Here is a 22,061-nt window from a genome sequence, read left to right as displayed (position 1 = left end):
GTTGGAGTTTGAAAATTTGCAGTAGTCGTGGTCGCGATACATTGGTAAAGAATATTTACATTGATTCACATGATCCGCAAGGTCTGCAAGGGGCACAACTGTGTCACAACCATACATCACATAGTCACATGATACACTTAATGATGACAACACATTTGAAAATGCAAGAGGGACAGAAGCAATAGAAGACATAAAAATCGGTACACGACATATCGGACATGTATGGGTAACAGACTGCACAAACCATTGACAAAGACAATCACAACAAAATGTATGAGGCCCCTCACATAACACTTGCACACATGAATCTGCAACATCTTTACAAATGGGACACTCAAACTCTCGGGCGGTAGACGAAGAAAACCTATCTGCGTTGAGTTCCAGTTCACATCTGTACCTTCTACCAGCTTTGGATTGCGTATGTGCACAAAGCACATCAGTGTTCACAGGAACTTTCTGTGAATGTTCAAGTTTCCTGGATTTCACACCATCTCTTGCCTGTCTCAAACTGTCACTGTCAGTACCACGTCTGTTATTCTTTTCCTGCCACCTTTGCTTAGTGATGTACAAACAGCACAGTTTCCTGCACGCTGGTGTTTTGTCCAATTGTACACCTGAGTCTTCGTGGTATACTGTCTGTTGGCATTTCTAGCAGTAATTTGATGGCTAATCAAGCGCCTACAATCACGGCACAGATAATTTGGATGGACAGTATCACTGTCGTCTGAAACATTTTGCTGGAAGCACTCTAAGATTTCCAACGGTAAGGCATTTTTGTCGTATTTGGTTGTACTGTCGACCTTGTGAGCACAAATGCGACATCGGTTCTCCAACAAACGCATATGAAAATCAAAATCTCGATTCATTTTACGAGTGACACTATTCCTGAAGCTCTAAAATCAAATTTGGCGCATAAATGCCGACTGACGCTGTGACCATGAGACTGGCAGTAAAACATAAACATTGCACACGTCACACACCTCAAACAGTGCAGCGGAAACCATTGTCTACGGTCGCACAAATCGAGAATTCCCGAGACAACAAAATAATTCCCGAACAATCGCACAACAAAACAGACAACGAAAAATAATGACGATCAGAGAAAAACTTATATTCAGTTCCAAAAAACCGATTATTATTTCGAAATTGTCATCTAAATATTACATTACATGTCAGAATCTCACCTCGATGGTTAGCGACGCCATTGCTGTACGTCGGATCAATCTGTCACAAAGGTACTGGTAACTCCGCGTTTGGATGAAACCATCGATGATACATGACAAAAATATCCATCGCGAGTACTTAAAAGGCCAATGTTACTGTTGGTTTCGGAAACTGGTCGTTATTATCCACAATAACTGATCGAAAAAAACAGCTGAGGAGGCTGCTCGACAATGCGTTGATCGAAATCTCATCCAAATAACGCCCTATACGAGATCTCGACCTACACTTGTTCGTTAATTCTTTACTCAAACTAAGTGCCCATAGGCCGACACAGGCAAACGCATGTGTTTAGCTCAGTATTGATTCCGTTTGTCAGCATAGCCTGACGACAATTGAGCTGTTGTCATTTTTTATGTCCAGTAAAGTCTTAAAACTATTTTTGTGGTTTGTTCCACATTTATAACTTTGCTGACAAAATGGAAAATTGAGCATTTCATAAAACGTGTGCAGAAAATCAAATAATGAATTAATTTAATCATACAGTTTATCCCATGGTGTTCCCCAGAGCAATCCACCCATACCACACTGGAAACAAGAATACCAATACTCCTTTATCTGTTGATTGGTTTACTAAGTTTAAACAGTGTAAGAGTAAAACAGTATATTAAACCATTATCATAACAATTGAAATGCATATTGTGTAGGGTAAGAAATCAGGGGTTTCCCTTTTATTAAGTAATGAAGAATTTGTAGCATATAATTATCCAGTATTTTGTCTACAAGATTAGTTTTAGCCATGCTGGTCAAATGTGACTGACACCAAGTCATTGAAAGTATTCTTGGGTGAGGCTGACATCCATATCTGGACTTGTTCTTGTCACAAGCAGAAGCAACTAAAAAACCTCCGGCACCCTTTACTGATGTCCATCTATATTGCCCTGTTGTAAATCCCCACCTCAATTTTTGAACGTCAAATATTCGATCAATTTGTAATTACCTATTTTTTGAAACTGGGGAGGGTCACAAATTTTTTAGCCTTGCTTTGGGTGAGGGTCATAAACTTTAGACTAAATTTTGGGGTAGGGTCAGGATTTTTTTGGCCATTCTTTTGCAAAATCCCCCACCCCCCCTGCTAATTTACATCCAGTTCCTAAATTGCAGCATGAAAGTATCCGATCTTTCAAAGATCAAAATAAAGACAATCTGGCTGTGAAATTCGTGGTAGTCATCATTTTAACTCTTCGAAATAAAAAGCCATTCATTTGAACCATGCTGTGAGCGATGAAATCGCTCGTGTCAAGAGAGAAGAAAACGATCGGCTTTTGAGTTAGCTGGACTGGCATTGACAACTATGACGGATATGACATCGGGATCTACACCAATTTGAAACATCGTGTATGCGATGCTATTTTGTGTGATTTTTGTTGTAATTTTATCTTTTTCCAAAATTAATACATGGCATCAAGGACAAGATGCTTCTATTGCTGATGGTCGTTGAGACCGGAATATCACATGGAAGTAGTTGGGAATCACAAAGTATCATAGTACAGTCATATCATGCATGCACGTAAGAAGGCCATGCGCTACGGAAAAAGACGTGATTGGTATCTTGCCATATTTTAGGGTTCAGGTGTTCCGTTTACTTAGGCAAACATCCTCATGCCAAACACAGTTTTTTCCCTCACATTTTGCAGTTTGAGAGCAGCCGGTGAAAAAAGGAATTCACAGAATTTAACGAGTCACTGGCGGGCCGGCTATTAGTAAATATCTGGCTACGAGGGCTTGTGACTCAAAACATGATTTGCTCACCCCTGAGAAAGGAATCATGTTCAGACCGTTAAAAATAAGCCAAAACTGTTAAAGTTAAGCCAAAACTGCTGTACGTTGAACATTTTTTTATTAAAGACTAAGTGATGAGAGGGAAGAAAACAGCTGTCAAATATCATTGGGAACTGTCAATGAGTCACCGTGTTACCGGCAAGGGGACAGCTCCAGCGAGACTAACGGTTGTTGTGTTGTTTGATAGCCTAACTTATTACAAAGTCCAATCACATTGAAACTTGTGATATGTAAAAGTACTATCTGAGTTTTGTCATACTTTAAAGCATTTGGTCTTGTCAAAGTACGCTAGTAATAATATAACATCAGGCATGGTCCCTCCACAAAATCAGGGCCGTCATATTGTTACCGAACTGAAGCAGACACAATGCAGATCACACGATCGACCACTTCGACTTTGTTAGAAGTTAGAAACATTTCGGCAAGCTAATACAACAGAAAAAATACAAAATCAGTGTGATGTCGACTTTGACGCAGAGGCTTTTTTCTATGAAATGGCAAAAATCGCCCGGAAATACAGGAGCAGAGTTTGCATACACTAACTCTACGTAGAGAGACGACGAACGTTCCAGAGGGTTGACTTTGACTGCAGCGGAAATAGGTCAAACCGGCGACGTGCATATAATTACGCATGCGCAAGGAAACTTCCGGTGACATTAAAGAAAGCGTCTATTCATTAGCATAATGGTGTCAGCAAAATACATGTGGATATTTGCTATGCAATGTAAAATTAAGCAACACTGATCTCGTGCATTCGGGAATTAAAGATCTGTGTACGTGTATAAGTAAAACGGAGCAAAACAAATAAAATGTAATGAATTTAGCCGTACGACCCGCATGCCCAGGCAAAACCTTGAGCTACGGCACTGCAGCTAAGGTGCTCGCACATGCATAACTTTATCACATTGATGGAAACACAATTCCTTTGGACGTTAACTCCTGATGTAATTTTGATTTAAACCACAATGTCTTCAGATCGCCCTCAGTTGCTCTTTTTAAGAACATCTTCAATAATATTTCCAATTAAAAGTTTGTTTTAAAATTATGTTTCCTGTACCTAACATTAGCAATGTGACTTCGTTGCATAACTCGGCGTTTTCTTGGATCGACTAATACATTTTTTAATGAAAGAGGATAATGATGATTACACTACTTTCATGGCTTAATATTGTTTACCGGAAATCGGCATTCTACGTTGACTGAACACTCGCAGGTTTTCTTTTTTTTGCAGTATGTAATTTTCATTTAGAACATGCCTCGATGTGAGTGCAAATCAGTGCATTGATTTGAATCGGAGTATCCGGGGAATTACGCGCGCCGGTTAACAATCTACTGACCGGTTTCCGTGGTAATCCGGTCCAGTGAAGCCCCTCGACATTTTCGACGTAAGAGTAAACGCTTAACGCTAGATGTAAAATATTCATGCGCACACTGCGATTTTCATTTTCGTTAAAATCTGTTTATTGCTGGTCGACAATGGTAAAGTTATCTGAAAAGGACCTGCAGTAACTAAATGTTACATGGCGTTAACTGTGCAGAGGCATGTAATAAAAATATTATCGCCTGAATACATGGGTTTATATGCCCTCGCAGCAGGAGACAATTTGCCCTCCTGGCGTAGGGCAAAAATGTCATCTGCTCTCGGGCAAACCCATGTTTTCAGGGAATAATATAATGTGGACTGCATTCTGGAACATAGTCGATTTTGTTCAGGCGTAAAATATGACTCTGACGGTTGATGTTGATATGATCATATCTTCTTTCCCCTTGTTGAATATCATCATTTGATTTCACTCAAAGTTAGACCGATAAAATAAGTCAATAAATTTTGATGAAATACAAATTCATTTTTTAAAACGTTAAACTGAGACGTAAATCGCGATTGCCTTAAGGTATGTTCTGCTCAGTGACACATATGAGAACTTGACAATTTTGATCTATAATGGAGGGGTGCTTCAAATTTTACTTTGTAAATCCGCCAGCCGGTCGAAAAGGAGCTTTTGGAAGCATTGGAGTCTTCATATAAGATGATAAACCAAAAGACAGATACCAAATGAAGGCATGCTTACACTGGTCGGTTGAGGTCAGGCCTAGGCTTCAACAGATGTTTAGTTGGTTACTGTCGTCACATTAAGTATATGTTTTTGGCTCATTATTTTAATTTCCTTGCTTGTATACCCCGATAATGCAATTTCACGGATGAAATTTTGCTGAAAAAGCTGAATACTTGTGATCGAGTATGTGTTGTTAGAAAAGGATACTCTGCAGTCACGAAGACTTAAAATAAACGTTGTACATCAAACAGGACGGTGGCAGTCACGGGATGGTTTAGCACCAATGCTTGTTCCGCAAAATTTCAAAACAACCCTCATCTGGGATTTTCCAACGAAAACGACAACCTTATTTCGAGAAATACGGAAGAAAATTCTACAAAAAAGTACCCATTTAATTTACAAAATCTCTGAAAAATACAGAAAAATATTGTAAAATACATTGACAGCCGTAGTAAATGATGTGTAGGCCAATAGGTTCTTTTTTACAAATCAATGTAGTCTAATAAAGTCATCCGTAATAGCTTATATTTTATGAGCAACGTGAAAAAAAATAGAAAAGAATGTCCATATTAACATTACTTTCTAAAACAACTTCGTTTTTCATTTAGCCCTGGTATGGCTGTACATGTAAGAATATTATTTACCAGGTTCCCGACGAATATTTCTTGGACAAGCTTAAATTTGAAGAAAATACTCCGTTTTCTGTTTTTCAGTGACCTTGAAGATAAACAAAAAATATAGCTTTTCTGTGATTTAAAAAAGAAACACACATGAGTAGTGTGGTAGGAAACTTTCCCTAGAGTGTCACCACAAGGACATCAAATTTCCACTCCATGTCTTCATTTGCTTTTAATATTTTGCATTTTCTTGAGTTCTGATTGAACAGTATTGAAGTCAAAGTGACACTGATTACATGAAAGCAGTAAAAATTTTAATTATAATGCAGTCAAGGTGGTCGTTGCTTAAGTTTCCTTATAAGATGGACAGAACGGCCATGAGCAGATTAAAGATATCAAAATACCAAAGTCCTTTCACCATGAAACTTTTAATTTTTTTTCATTATTTGCAGTTGATGTCGTAGCCCTGAAGTAGTAAAGTACTTCAACAGGAATATATCCTGATTTATCACAAAGACAGTACAAAGCGAATACGTAAGGCTGCATTCAGAAATACTGGTGGGGGCCTAGGGGATATCAGGGAGGGGGATTTTAAAGTGAAAGTCATTTGTAAATTATACAAATACACAGTGAACAGACTGGTTTGATAAGCTGAACACTTGAAAGTTCAACATGTTTAGAGAGTAGAACGAGATTATATAACCTGGCCAAAAAGGGGCTTGTTTTAGAAAATCCTGAATTACACCTAAAGTCTCTCACAGTAAGCTATGACACTAAGGTTGTGCAAAAGATTTAACTTGCAATATTCCAAACGTGTTAGTCTCGACAATAAATAGCATATTTTGCTTGGTATGTTTATGCTAGCCGTTTACTCATAGTTTTCAATACGTTCATATCACTAAAAGGTATCCCAATAATGACATTTTTTTTATTCAATCACTTGTTGACCTGCAAAACAACGATATTTAGCACTCTTTTTCAACAGATATTTAGTAAGTAGCCGCGGTACGGCTGTCAAAAATACTACACTCAGCGTGACAGATTTAGGACGACCTCAGTTTTCGGACAAACTTACAGTAAATGAGCCATGTAAGACCCCTAGCCTCAGCCACGATAGAAAATTGCCATTGTTTCGTAACATCAAATTTGATTGGTCATAAGTGGATTTGTGGAAGTATTTTGGCCAATAGAAAATGCCAAAACAAAACTACTATTCCTCAGTAAGTTTTATCAAGCATCAAGTACATAAGGATCGGCTGGCCATTTTCTGTTGGAATTTTCCAAACGTAGACGGACTACAACTGTGTATACCAAGTAAGACGAGAGTGGAAAGAAAGCAGATAGCTTAGAAACAAGATAACAGACACAAAGAAACCCTAAGAGGATACAGAAACGGAACTGAACATTGAAGGTCAGTACACAAGTTGTACCTATATGCATACTGTACATGTCAGCAGCGACTTTGAAAATCAAGCGGCTCAAATAGGTCACTCATCAAAGGTATCTGGGACATATAGTGAGCTATGTTATGAGACTGTGTCACGTGAACACCATGGTTGAACTAACACGACTACCGAGAGGTATTTCATGTGATGCAAGTGACACTATATAGTATTGAAAGTGCATTGTAAATCAAAGTATGATAGGAACACGAAATCATTTCTGACAAAGTCAATCAAAATTTTATTTATAATTTGTACCATAATTTGGCGATGTCAGTGAATTCATATGAAACTTCTGCAGTCATCCATATTTAGTAATAGTAAATACAGTATTTTTTGGCTTGGCATATTACTACTTATCACTGTTTATGACCACTGTAAATGTTCACTTATTACTTCTGAAAGTAAGTGAGACTTTTGGACAAGATATGCACTTTCTACAACGAATAACTTTAATGAGTTTGCTAATTCATCTCTACAAGCTTTGCATTTGTATTTCTATGTCTCATATTTTCAAGACTGTTGACCTGAATTGATAAAGATTATTTTGACATGTCATGTCTACTTTTCATGTTATATTGTTTGCTAAAATCAGATTTAATTTCTCTTTCAGATAACTCTAATGTGGCATTAGCATGACAGAGAACGACATGTCATGATGTATGAATGGTGCAAGGACATGATTATATAGGTTGCACCTCTATCGCAAAATACAACAGTTAGTGTTGAAACATGCTCAGATGAAGGAGAATGGCAACTGCTGTCTTGCTTCAGCTAGAAACAGTGCACATTTGTAGATTTGTCTGAAACGTGTAGAAGCTCTGTTTGAACCTGAGATTTGATCGAAGGATGACAATAAAGGTGTTGTTGAATGAAGTATTAATTTGTGTTTGTACCATCATTCAGTGTAGTCTATATAAAATAGATGTTGCTTTTTGCTTGTACAGTGTCTCACTTTGCAAATTCCCAGTTTACTAACAAATTTAGAAATTTACTTAAGCTTTTGAGACTGAATTTGTAAATTTACTAAGTATTGTCAGAAGCCAGAGGGGAAACACTCATACCAGTGTGATTGGCGACAAGAAAGTCCATGGAAATCAAGCAGGTTCTTACATGAATATCGCTGTTTGGTGTGTTGATTTGTGACATCCAAAGAAACATATGGAACTTTACAGTCAATACAACATATTAATCAATATTTTAATTTTGTATCGGGATATCACAAAACAATGTTGTGATCATCGCGGTCCAGCTATTATGAGTAAGCATGTGTACTTGGCTGGACCGATCAAGTTTCTGCAAAAAATCAATTCACTGTCATTGACAAGCTAAAGTGACGTCTTTAATAAATGTGTCCATTCATATCCAAAGAAAATCAAGGCTATCAATGACACGAAGAAAGTATATTTTTGTTTTAAACTACTGTTCTTTGATGCAGTGCTGTCGTCAAATCATCCATCATCACGGCAGATGAAGTGCATGCAATACACAGTCCACATTGTCCACTCATGCGTGCATGTTTTCCTGTTATAATTCAATCGGGTCAGAATTTGTAGCAAGGAACATACCAAATATTGCAGATAAATCAATTTGGATGATCTATGTTGATCTATGCAAATTCCAAGTTTGGTGGACATGTGGAAATCATGTTTTTTTTGCATTCATGTACGAGATGGCACGTTAACCAAGCTAGACGCTCACTGCTAAAAAACAATAGGTTTTATTAGTTTCACATTTCAACCCTTTCTTGCATCTTTCTCAGCAACATTCCCAAAACCTCTCTCCTCAAGCTGCATTCCTGCCGCTAAATGCACGAGGAGCACAGTGTCATCATTGATGCCATTATTCTAGATTCTGTCCACAAAGTGAATTTTCTAGTTATTTGATGTGAATATTACCCAAGGAAATGGGTACAATTGCCGGTAGTGATGCTCAAAAGTTTGGGATCTGTTGATAACCCGTTTTACTCTCAGAGTTGTATGGGAACTGGATAGTCGTCATGACAACGACACAACTTCTCAGCACTGAGACATACTGTAGCAGAGCTAAAAGTAGAACATGGGCCTTTCATTCGGGAGGAGGCATAATTTCCGTGTAATTGTGATCGATAGATTATGATCAAAATTCAACGAAAATACGTTTTCGTTGGCCATCATTTTCTGTGCCTGCCATTCAAGTACATTGTACTTCAGTTCAGGTATTTAAACTTTACGACCGGTCATCTTTGTAATTTGTATAACAATGTCATAGTATGGCATTACTGTGTCTAGCTGGGTTTGACCATGGATGTACAAAAATACATCCACGGTTTGACTGCATCCCAAAATGACCGACCGGGCATTGCATGCCAAGTACTGACCGAATATCAGGTCTCAGGCTTTGCTAGTCCCTGTGGGCTACCATTTCATGGATTTTGGTAGCCCTAGGGAAAAGTTGGTAGTTTGTGGACGCGGGACTACTGCTAATTTCGAGCCCTGCGATTACAAGCTATTAAATATTACAGCTTCAATAGCTGGCTAGTCATTTGACTCAAATGTTGTACGACTACAGAACGATTAAATGTGCGAGAACTTGATGAAACTACACTGACGGGTGCTTGTACTAATTTTAGCAACAACTGCGATCACCAGAGATATGCAAAGCGATAACTACTTGCACATACACTATATAGCCGATTCACAGCAAGTTGCCAATTTATGAAACAGAAATTGAACGCGGTTCATCAATCGAGGACCAAGATTGTAAGAATGTTCAGTTTGTTTACCCCAAATACAGCGCAATGCGAAATAGAAAAATAGATTTCGTCGATAATGATTATGGTTTTACAAAACGCCTTATAAAAAGTTTGGTACGCACGCGAAGCTTATAATTAGAGTGTTACTTACCCGAAGTGGCTGATGTCTCCCTAATTGGTAGCAGATTTTTGTCTAGCAGAAGTGGACTAATATCCAAATTCAGCTCGATCTTCACAGAGTCCGCTACGTTACTAACGGTTGACGTTCCCTGTGACACTTTCACATATACCACCGCTGTCTCCGTCAGGTAACTGCCACTTTCGTGTTTCATCAAAGTCACCGACTTTCTTGTTGTACACCTTTCATCAGGGCGGCTTGGAGTTGGTCTATATCCATGCCCCTCTGTGGATCTGGCGCCTTGGGGACGCACGCCCAAAGGTCTTGAGGTTCAAGGAGTTTCTGCCTGTTGTTGGAGCTGGGGTTGCTGATAGAAGGCTGGTTGTGAGGATGGGTGAATATCATTTAAACTGGAATCACGCCCCTCAGATCTCAGGGGGCTCTGTGGACTCATGCCGTCGGGGCCACCACGTCTCTGTGGGCTGCTGCACACTGTCGGTATTCCTCGTACCTCGTATATTTCGCCAACGGCCGCGTCACCTTCGGGAGACAGGAATTCCCCACCTTCATTTTGCCATATCACAGTTCGCCCGTGAATGTCATCACTGACCAGGAACATAGTGTTTTGTTGATACCTCATACCGCTGAGAATGTTCAGTCTGTGGCTTGACACTGGACTTGTCAAGTTGAAAATGTCCTGGCCGATCATTATGCGGAGAACATCATTGCGTTCCTCCATCTTGGACACTGTACCGTGGGAATCTGAACTTCAACTGAAAAAGATGAGCCAGCACGTACAAAGATTGACAGCTGAATAAATTAATCAAATAACGTCAAATGTTGATGCTGCACCCTGATTGGGCTAATGGCTGTCACAATTTTTTTACAACATACAAGTTTGAGACGCAAAACTTAAGCAGGCATCAGACTTTCCTTTCCGGCGGCAACACGATTGGTTCTATGTATGTTCGTTATTCAATCCACTGAAAACAAGTTGCCCGCGCAAATATCTGTCACAATTTGCTGCATTCCTAGGCCAACAATTGATACAATCAGCTGCCACGCCCAAAATAAAAAAGGAAATGAGATCTTTGGTAAATTGAAAATTGGGAAAAACGGACAGAGGGAAATTGAATGGCCGCAATGTGCCATCCCACAGCAGTATACACCTGTTTCCTATTTTTCAATCTCAGCCCAAAGATTTTAAATTTAGAAATAGGCCTTAAAATTAATAATCAAGATGATAAAACCTTTGAAAATTAAAAATTAGCTCCATTTCGATTTTCTTTTTGAAAATGCAAATTGGTTTATTGGTTGGCCGAATTGTGCCACAGATTTTTAATCCATCCATTGAATCTGTTTCTGTAATGATTGAGGGTATTGCGAATAAAATATATGCTCAGAAGATAATGCCAAAACATTTTGGCGAGAAGCACAACGGTATTTTCTAAAGATAAAGATTGGTGTGAAATTGACATGGATCAAGTGGATTATTTGAAGAATATAATTTTGTCTGTTTATCGATCTGCGTAGCTTAAAAGATATTGAATTTCATGGAAATGGTCTAAGAGTAATGAACACAAAAGATGGTATAACTTCAAATGAAAAAAAAGATACATCAGTGAAGGGTGACAACGCTTGCGATGATAACATATTTGCTCATGTTTATGTTATCAGTCTGTTGAAATTTTTCATGAAAGCTGCAGAATATCAGACCTCTGTCAAGACATCAAAGGCTGCTAAGCGACAGTTTTTGTGCAAGACACTACAAACAGACTCCATAGTGTCTGAAGACGACTCCGTAGGGATAATAAATAAATTATATATTCTTACATATAGCCAGAATGTGACTCTGTAGGGATGTACCATTCTTTTGCAGAAATAATTTTTATACTTACAACTAGCCAGAATAGCTAGAATGTAACTCCGTCGCGTTCCGAAGAGGGTAGCATGGAAAATGAGGACAATGGTCTCTGTTGCAGTGCTTATTCTCGTATATATTGCAATACCGTGAGTTCCCCCTACTGAGTCATATATAGGTCACCAAGACACTGTAGGGACTTGTGCAATGCACTGGCTACGACTCACTGCCAATGCTTGTTTGCGCAATCCTCTATGCGCAAGCCATTTATGTGTCAATGACCGTTGCTATGGATGCGCAGTAGGCTAACGCGTAAGCAGCTACAGGGAGGGAATTTTTATTAACTAATTGATAATGCGATGTTTGGCAAGACAATAGAAGATGTTCGAAAGTATAGAGACTTTATATTTGTGGCGGGTCAAGGTAGTACCGATAGTGCTCGTAAAAAATTCAGAAGTATAATCCAAAGACGAAACATTGAACTATCATAACTAGTGAAGAGGATGCTCAACATTCATGTGACAGTGCCCTACTGGAACTTAATCGGATGAACATCGATATGTAAAGCCAGTTTTCATTGGCGCAGCAGTGCTTAAACTTTCTAAGCTGCTTATATATGAGATGCATTACAATTACTTTCGTGAGTGGTTCCCTGGAATACGATTAGCCTACACTTTTATAGATAGTGTGCCTCTCCCTTCCTCATATGCAACTTTCAATGATATAGTCCGAGAAGATGTGAAAAACAATGGTAAGGAAACGATATATGATACTAGTGGGATGAGCAGCTGCGCAGTAGGCGCCGATTTCCTAAAGATCAATAAAAAGGTGATAGGCAAATTTAAAGATGAATTTAATGGAGAACCTATTCTTAATTTTGTTGGCATTCGTTCGAAAGTGTATGCTTTTCAGACTGCAACTTCGGAGACAAAAAAAATAAAGGGATAAAAGATGTTTGTGTTCGTAAACATTTGAACTTTGAAGACTATAAGGATCTGTTTGAAACTGGTGAGTTCCGAAGGAAGAAGACCGAGCGGGCACAATTTGTACAGTTTGTACGGAAAAAAACCTGGTGAAATCTGTAGTGAAAAGCGTAGTAAAATCATGATGGCGCCAAATGATATCAAAGCTGTGCAGTTATATAATCCAGACACGGGCGAATGGCTTGCAGAAACTAGACTGATAGGACGGAGTTTAATTACATAACCATTAAACTGTACAGCCTCATGTAACGCTCGAGCGGTGGACTAAATCCTTCCTGTTTTTGAATTTCTAGTGCCTGCTTATGTCCCGAATAAGGTCTGAGGCGTGTTCCGAAGGGGCCTCTTTCTCTTCTTCTTTCTTTATAGATGCGGCTTTTTTCTTGTATTTGAGTAAGCAACTGTTTATATTGGACGTAATAATGTTTATATTTCTCACGTCTTTTTGATACTCCTGTTTTCCCTTGTATTACATCAATAACAACACCTGGTATAGGAGTTAAGGCTAACAGTACTGGTACTGTTGGAATGGCTGCTATGACGGCTGAACTTACAAGAATTCCCTTAGTCACATTAAGAGCCATATCAATTCGACCCATTAATTTGTAACTGCGGCGATATGCAGCGCTAGTTCTTTCAATATAGTCGGCCAATTGTTCAACACTTTCAACAACTGAGATGTGCATTTTTTACTGTATTTGTCAGGGACGATAAAAAAAAATTGAAGAGGTACAATATGGCAATAGGAGGAGAAGATATAACACTTCAAGATATCAATGATTTAATACTAATTTGGATGATGATGCTGATGTTGCTGAAACATACATTATAGACGATAATGCCCTTGCAGAAGCCGATTGTTCCAGGCTAGCACACGTGACAGCTCAAGTGACAGCCCGCATGTGGATCATTTGACTGGACAAAGAGTAGAAATTACAAAGCAAATGGCTTGAACAATTCTTAGACGAGAAAAAATTGAAAATCCGGAAGCACAAAGCAAATTGATTTTGAATGCTAAGGTTAAAGATGGAAAGCTGTATTATAAAAACCTCAGGCTGTCAAAACGTATAGGACGTGGATTTTTAGAGCTCTTTTCATTAAAAAAGATTCGGGATCTTCATAATTTAGAACTAAAGTATACACATGGAGTGGAGCCAAATATCACTCTAGCGTAGAGCCCGACCATGTGAGTCGAACATTGTGTTTAGAAGATGTTTTATACGATAGAATACCGGTCGACGATCTGACACCCGACGACATGGGACGAATCAGAGATGAACTTACACTCTTACGGCAAGATACTAGTGGTAATGCACATAAAATACAAGCTTTTGAAAATAAGATTAATAAATGGAACAATCTAAACCCCGAATATAGAGCTATTAATGATGAATTAAATATTTCGAATATGCGAATAAGCGAGCCTAACAATGAAAGAGATAAAATAATGCTAGAGAAAAGAGAAGTTGAAAAATAGTTGAAGGAAATTCCTGAAACACACACCCAAGGAAAAGAAAAAGCCGAAAAACTACTAGCTTAACTCATAACAAGAGAAGCTAAAATTGTTGATCGAATTGAATACGATCATTATAGGATCGGTGGGGCACGTGAAAGTGTGGCGCCGAGTAGGTCTCTTCGTGATGTTAATTCCGATCCAGAATTATCACTCAGACTGAAGCTGACAGAGTCATTTAAACGGAATGGTATTACAATAGCTGCAATTCTGAATGCCCTTGGAATGACAATATCAACAATTGCCCTGGCTGAGACTAAAGGAGAGGGGGGTCAGCTAGCGGCTCGGGGCAAGCAATGGCTCAGGCCCGCCCAAAGTATACACAAAAAGCGAAGGAAATAGTAAAACAGTTTGGCGAATGGTTAAAAACCTTGGCGGCAAAAAAGTGCTGCCGCAATAACAGGTTTAGTTTGCTCCCTTGTCAGCTTCCTATTAAAAACAGCAGGATCGGTTGTCAGATTCGTTTGACAACAGCTACGGATATTTTTAACTGGTTTAACATTAGTCATAATAAATAAAATTATGTGTTATATACTGTCTTACGGAGTGAGCATGTTTGGCGAAAAAGAATATTGCAAAGTTTCTTTCTAAAAATAAAGACCTCTTTGGTTTCTCTGTCGAACTGGAATGTTGTAAACTCTGGCGGGTAGATCGACATATCCTTCGAGCAAATCCAGTGAAGTAACGGGACACGAAGATAACCAAGTAGTGCAAAATTTTGCAAAAAAATTTGATGGAGTGTATGGTTCTAAAAGTTGAGCGTTAGAATCTTCTCAATTTGAATAATATAACTTTATTGAATGTTATCGCGATCTATTCAAACATAAAAAGGAGAGAACAAATATGACACTGTACGGAATTCAGAATGAGAATCTAAGAAAATTAAGAAGTGGCGCGGCCAATGCAGATGCCGCTGTCGCCGACGATTATTTACTTTTTGACATGTATAAAACAAAATATGCCATTCGTCTGACTCATCCCTTCATAACAGGCCATTGGGTTGCATATCCGGCGGCGTTAGGGAGTCATATCGAATGGGAAATTACGTTGGCACCTGCCACCAAATTACTTGTCAGTAATCATGTTATTACACCCAATTATAAATTGAAAAACATTCAGATGGAATATGAAACGATCACGGATCCCACCCTCGCGAGAGACACTGAGGGTATTACAATTAAGGGATGTTTTCTCTATGAACATTTACATTTTTTAGAACAATCCCATTCAAAGAATCAGACACGAATATCAATGAAAATATTAATGTACCACATCGTAGCATGAGAGGTGTCCTGATACTCTTCACTAAATATCAGAATCATTCAGAACTGAATAGTGAAATTTTCTTTAATCCATCCATTCAGTCTGTTTCTGTAATGATTGAGGGTATTGCGAATAAAATATACGCTCAGAAGATAATGCCAAGACATTGTTGCGTGAACTCCTAACAATGTGGAGTAGTTTTTATCAGTGTCTACTTGCAAAGCTGTCATTACCTTCTTCGATACACCTCCCTTTATTTCCACAGCAATATTCTTTATGCTGTTAGCAGGATTGTACGATGATAAAGCAACTGTTGACATTGGAGTTGTGATGGTGTCACTTTACCCAGAACAGGAAGGGTAATCTTTCCCGGCCTAATACTATTACAAGAAAATGTAATTCCTACCGTAGTGTTAAGCTTGCCACACTTGGTCACTGTGCCATTTTCACTGCTTACTGCCTCCAAGGGTCGACCATCTTGGATGACCTCTGTGACTTCAGGAGACTGATTTGCAATGTTGTTGCATACAGCTTTGTGACTGGGAAGACATTGGTGCTTTCTTTTGGGTCACCTGACAGTATCTTGCTCTGCAGCCACTGCAAATTGTAAAGTGTACAGAAATTGTTATTGATCATAAACAATTAGAATTGTACAGTCATACAGTATGTAAGCCAGTATTGCGAGTATTATAGGTGTTTATTTTCATAAATATTGCAAACACAGAGATTAACATGGAGTGATGTTCTGGGTCATTCTATCAACAAGCAAGTCTATTACTCTACACGTCAGGTCTGAAAAACTTTCAACCAGTATATATTGCTCCGACAAGTATGCTCTTCATGTATACAGTTAGTGTACATGTTTGTTTCATCAAGAAAAAGTTTTCAGGTCAACATAGCAAGGGCTGGTGCAGTTCCACTAAGATATATAGGTATAGCATATAGGTAAAATTTATGATGTAATGTTTGATGAGAATGACTAATTGTGCAATAATAACGACCTCCCCGAAATAGGTGACACAAAGTAATTTATAGGAAATTGAATCATACCAGTTAAAAATAAGCTCATGTGAAATTAAACCATCCCTACCCAGAAATTTCAACCACCTTCCACCCTCTAAGAAAATAGTACTAGCCCACTGTTGAAGGTCAAACTACCATTGAATAAATAAGACTGCCAATACATTCTCTACATTGTCACTATCCGGGGTCACTACACTTACGGCAGTAAGTTTGGGAATGAAGGTTTTCCACTTAGGCCAAGAATGCCGTGACTATAATAACCAGTATATGAGTTACAAACTCATTTTTGAAAGGCAAACTGCAACCACTGAGTCAGGCCAGTGCCCTATGGTCAGCCGCAATATTCAATGTTGCCACACCGATTACATAACTAGTCAAATATTAATGCTTAGTATCGACACACGTGGCGATAATTGAAGGCAATTTTGCATTTCAATTCTTACTACATTTACAAACCAGCCTTGTACCTTTGTCAGCACGGGATTAAGAATATCCACAATCCTACCATGCAAGGTTTGATGTGATTACATCATCGATACACAGTCACAAAGCAGGCTACTGTACTACTATACTATTGTCAGAGTCAGCTTGAGTCAGCTGGGTCAAGTGAACGTCCGACCAACTCTCTGCATGTCAGCTGTACTCTGATAAATCAACAGAACAATACCAAAAATACAGAAACATGTACTTACTGTCGGCAATAATGGTGGTTTGTCGAACCATGTCTGGAGAAAGCGCCAGGTTGAACTTGTTGCTCCAGCCAGGAAACGTTACATAAATCTCTTCATTTGTTAGGTCTAAAACTCGAGCCACCTGCCATCGATAAGCATGGTCGATTGCCTCGATCATTTCCCTCGTTTATATGTGAAAGTGGCCATACTGGTATAGTTGACGAAAACACTAGCAATACATGCGTTGTAAGGGAGACTAAACAATATTTCGCGAAGAGTATCAGTGAGTGTGCCTTCTGTTAAGACACAGGGGGTAACTGCTGCCAATGCCGTTGTATTTGAAGCTGACTTAAAAGCGGTCAGAGGTCAAATATGCATAACAGTGCGCAGTGAAGAGGTCGATCACTAGAATGTGAAGATAATCATACATCAAAGTTATCATGGTATATTCCCTATAGTTGCCATTGATTAATAATACACAAACATTTTATGAAAGATGACTGTAGGCCGATTTTCTGTCCAACACAGGGTATATAGTTCTTTTTGCAAGCTTTTGCATTAGTGATTATTCACAGGCATGAGTTCGATCGTATCCCACAATATCTTGATTAGGACTGATCAAGTGTACACAGATAAGTATATCAAACGTCAATATTTAGTACCCGAGGCCGACATAGGGCAGGTCGGGTTTAGCAACATGTGTGAATTAGCGTAGCTTTTCCGTAATTTATTTGTATTTCTTTTTATTTATTTATTTCGAGAACCAGCTCATACACCAAAAAACGTACATAAAAAGGGGGGACAGATAAACTATAAAAATTATAAAAAACTAAATCATGATGGAAATTAAAACTGTCAGACAGAGAAAACTTTAACAGCAGTCGGAAAAAAGTCTTTTCCAGAACAGGCTACCACACATAATATATGTATTGATAGCAGCACTAATAAGAGAATTTTCACTATTTATCAGCCTCATATAAAATTTCGAGCGTAAAGTGCGCTGTTTACTTTCGAAAGTCAAAATGTTGCTTTGAACAAAAGTGTTCGAGATACTTAATCTTCTGTCAATACCAAACAAGATTCTAAAACCGTTGTTATAAGCAACGTAAACATTATTGATACACTGATTTGTGAACTTACTCCAAAGATGTGAGCAGTACATAGAAATAAATACGTTATAAAAGTTCTCGTTTTGACAGAGTACGAACAGTTCCAAAACGCACGGATTAACATGTTAGCTCTGGCATTAAACAACCTCATTCGACGCTTAATATCATCATTATCATCGCCATTGCATTTGAAAATGACACAAGATAGGAATGCTAATCTACAAAAGAAAGCTCTTTGTCATACAAGTACACATGCGGAATCTTAAAAATATTATGCATATTAGGCAAAATGGCAAGACACTTAGATTTCAAAGCATTAAAGCGATATCATGTTCATTAGCATATTGAGTACAAATATTCAAGAGGTTGTTGATTCCCTTTACACTAGGACAAATCAGTACTATGTCATCAGCATATAACAGGTGATTCATGCACTTTCCACAAAGGAAGCAGCCGATATTTTTCTTTACGAGTAAATGACTAAGTTTATAAACATAAACTGAACAAGTCTCGTTGATGACACAGTCCCCACTTGTTAATGGGTACTTTGATTACATGTCCTCAGAGAGGATAGAGTCCTCTTCATTAATTAGGTCTGTGATAAAATACTTTGATACAGATAGCGCTCAATGGCCAATATGACCTACATACAAGAAAGACCTACATATGTATGACATAGGTTAATGTCCTTGTACCAACTTTGAATAAAATCGGTTGAGATATGCCTGAGTATTATGGCCCTGTACATGAAAAAATCGTAACAAAATGGCCGCACGGCAGCCATATTGGATCGTATCACATAACAAATTGACATGCATATGTATGACATAAGTCAATCTCCTTGTACCAACTTTGAATAAATTCGTTTGATACATGTCTGAGTATTATGGCTCTGTACATGAAAACATCGTCATAAAATGGCTGCCTAGCGGCCATATTGGATCGTATCACAAAACAAATCGACGTATATATGTATGACATAGGTTAATGTCCTTGTACCAACTTTGAATGAAATCGGTTGAGATATGCCTGAGTTTGGCTCTATACATGAAAAAGTTGTAATAAAATGGCCGCCTGGCGGCCATATTGGATCGTATCACAAAACAAATCGACGTGCATATCTAAGACATTGGTCAATGTCCTTGTACCAACTTTGAATAAAATTGGTTGAAACATGTCTTAGTATTATGGTTCTGTACATGAAAAAATGGTAACAAAATGGCCGCACGGTAGCCATATTGGATCGTATCACATAACAAATTGACATGCATATGTATGACATTAGTCAATCTCCTTGTACCAACTTTGAATAAATTCGTTTGATACATGTCTGAGTATTATGGCTCTGTACATGAAAACATCGTCATAAAATGGCTGCCTAGCGGCCATATTGGATCGTATCACAAAACAAATCGACGTACATATGTATGACATAGGTTAATGTCCTTGTACCAACTTGGAATAAAATCGGTTGAGATATGCCTGAGTTTTGGCTCTATACATGAAAAAATTGTAATAAAATGGCCGCCTGGCGGCCATATTGGATCGTATCACAAAACAAATCAACGTGCATATCTATGACATTGGTCAATGTCCTTGTACCAACTTTGAATAAAATTGGTTGAAACATGTCTGAGTTATGGCTCTGTACATGAAAATATCGTAATAAAATGGCCGCCTGGCGGCCATATTGGATCGTATCACAAAACAAATCGACGTGCATCTGTATGACATATGAAGTAATCCTTGTACCAAGTTTGAATGAAATCGCTCCTTGCATCTCTGAGATATCTGCGTGAACGGACGGACGCACGGACGGACGCACGCACGGACGCACGCACGGACATGACCAAACCTATAAGTCCCCCCGGACGGTGTCCGTGGGGACTAAAAAGACGTGGAGAAAGTATTCCTCCTTGTCTCACACCATTACATCCCTTATGAAAATTTTTAGCCTGCTGCACAGTGTTCCTGCACAGGTGCGGCACTAGTGCAACAGACAATTACTGTAACTCAACTGTAAGGCGACTTTTTCGCATGCAAATTATCTGCTGTCGCACAGGCGCAAGAAATGATGGAAACAGTAACTGTGCGGCAGCTTTGTGCAGGAACTGTGCATCAGTATACAGCAGGTTGCGGCAGCTCTGCTGTAAGGCAATTTTTTCGCATGCAAATAGTTGCTGCCGCACAGGTGCAAGAAGCAATGAAAACAATAACTGTGCGGTAGCTTTGTGCAGGAACTGCGCAACAATACAACAAGTTTGAGCAGCTTTGCTGTAAGGTGATTCTTTCGCATTATACACATTAGCTGCACTGAGCACATATATAGTGCAAGAAATGCTGAAAACAGTAACTGCAGTAACTTTGTGTTGGAAATGTGGAAGCCTGTGTTTGCACAATAGCAGTTAAATGCTAGCCCTTTGAACTACAGAGTACCTCAAAGACTGTTCAGGAACTTCACGGAAAATTGTGGCATCTTGCAGGACAGCTACCAGGAGTAGGTAAAAAATTAATTTGAATGTTACTGCAAATTTGCCGCAAACTCCATGCAGCAAATTATTTTGCACGTTACTGCACATTTGCTGCAAACTACAAAATGCAAAATTTCCTTCATAAGTTGGCATAATTCCACAGCAGTCAGCTCTGGAATAAACTTTTACCAATTTCAGCAACAGTAAGAAAACGAAATACATTATTAAATAGACGAGAGTTGTACTGAAAACCAAAGAAGCAACAATTAAGTGACAGCAAAATTTCTTGTATTGTACCATAAGTTTCAACGTTTTTATCTTTTCTAACAATATAATATAGTAGTTCAGCTCAGATATGTACACAGAAGTTGTAAAGTCTCTTGTGTAAACATGGCCAATGTTAAACTAGTGACAAGGTTGAAAACCTGACAGACTGTGGAAAGCACAAGATGTGTTTTATCCAACGAAGCTCTGAAATACCAGTTTCACAAGAAAAAATGATCAGCGCAAATAAAGTTATTGTTTAATAAAAAGACAGAGAAAAAAATGATTAAATTCAAATTGTGGTATGATTTATTTAATATGGCATGTTCATTTCATGCCACAAGTATCTTCAAGAGATTTTCTTTTGACTCGAGAAGTTTCATGTAACATTTACATTACTGTCATTGGCTTTCTTTTCTCTGCATTTCTTGTCCCTTCCTCACTATGCATTCTGAAAAATACAATCGTTCAGGGAAGAGTGTAAGTCTTTACCGTTTGACCAAACATGTTAAACATCGCAATTTGATGAAAGACATCAATAATTATTTGAAAAGAGACAAAAAAGTTGAAAACTTGAAGCAGAAAAATACATAAACATTTATGATTATTAAATTAATAATGATCAAATGTCCAACAGCGGAAAGCTCGCCGTATGTTGTTTACATACACGACGGCGGCGACAGGCGACAATCTGCAAAAATCTCAGCACTTTAATACTGTAACTGTTGTGAAACGAAAGTGAATTCAGTATGAATCACTATTCAACGAAAATTTATCAGTAGCTAAACATACATGTAGCAATACAACGATTACAGAACATTATAGCGATGAACAGACGGACGGTACATTGACTTACAATTGAGAATGGCTCGCAGTGGCTGGATGATTCGATCCTGGTTCCAGTTGCAGGTCTCTCCGAACCGTGTGTACATACTTAG

The 22,061-nt window shown here is 38.5% G+C and overlaps 1 protein-coding gene across 1 annotated transcript in view; it reads right to left on the bottom strand.

The window, feature by feature from the left end:
- Positions 1-22,061, bottom strand: part of LOC139115704 (uncharacterized) — a 381,257-nt gene that overhangs the window by 305,084 nt on the left and 54,112 nt on the right. The gene's annotated exons all lie outside the window — the stretch shown is intronic.

Source organism: Ptychodera flava, chromosome 2, assembly GCF_041260155.1.
Source record: "Ptychodera flava strain L36383 chromosome 2, AS_Pfla_20210202, whole genome shotgun sequence".
NCBI classification, from domain to species: domain Eukaryota; kingdom Metazoa; phylum Hemichordata; class Enteropneusta; family Ptychoderidae; genus Ptychodera; species Ptychodera flava.
Note: the sequence above shows the minus strand (reverse complement) of the source record. Positions and strands in the feature narration are given on the sequence as shown.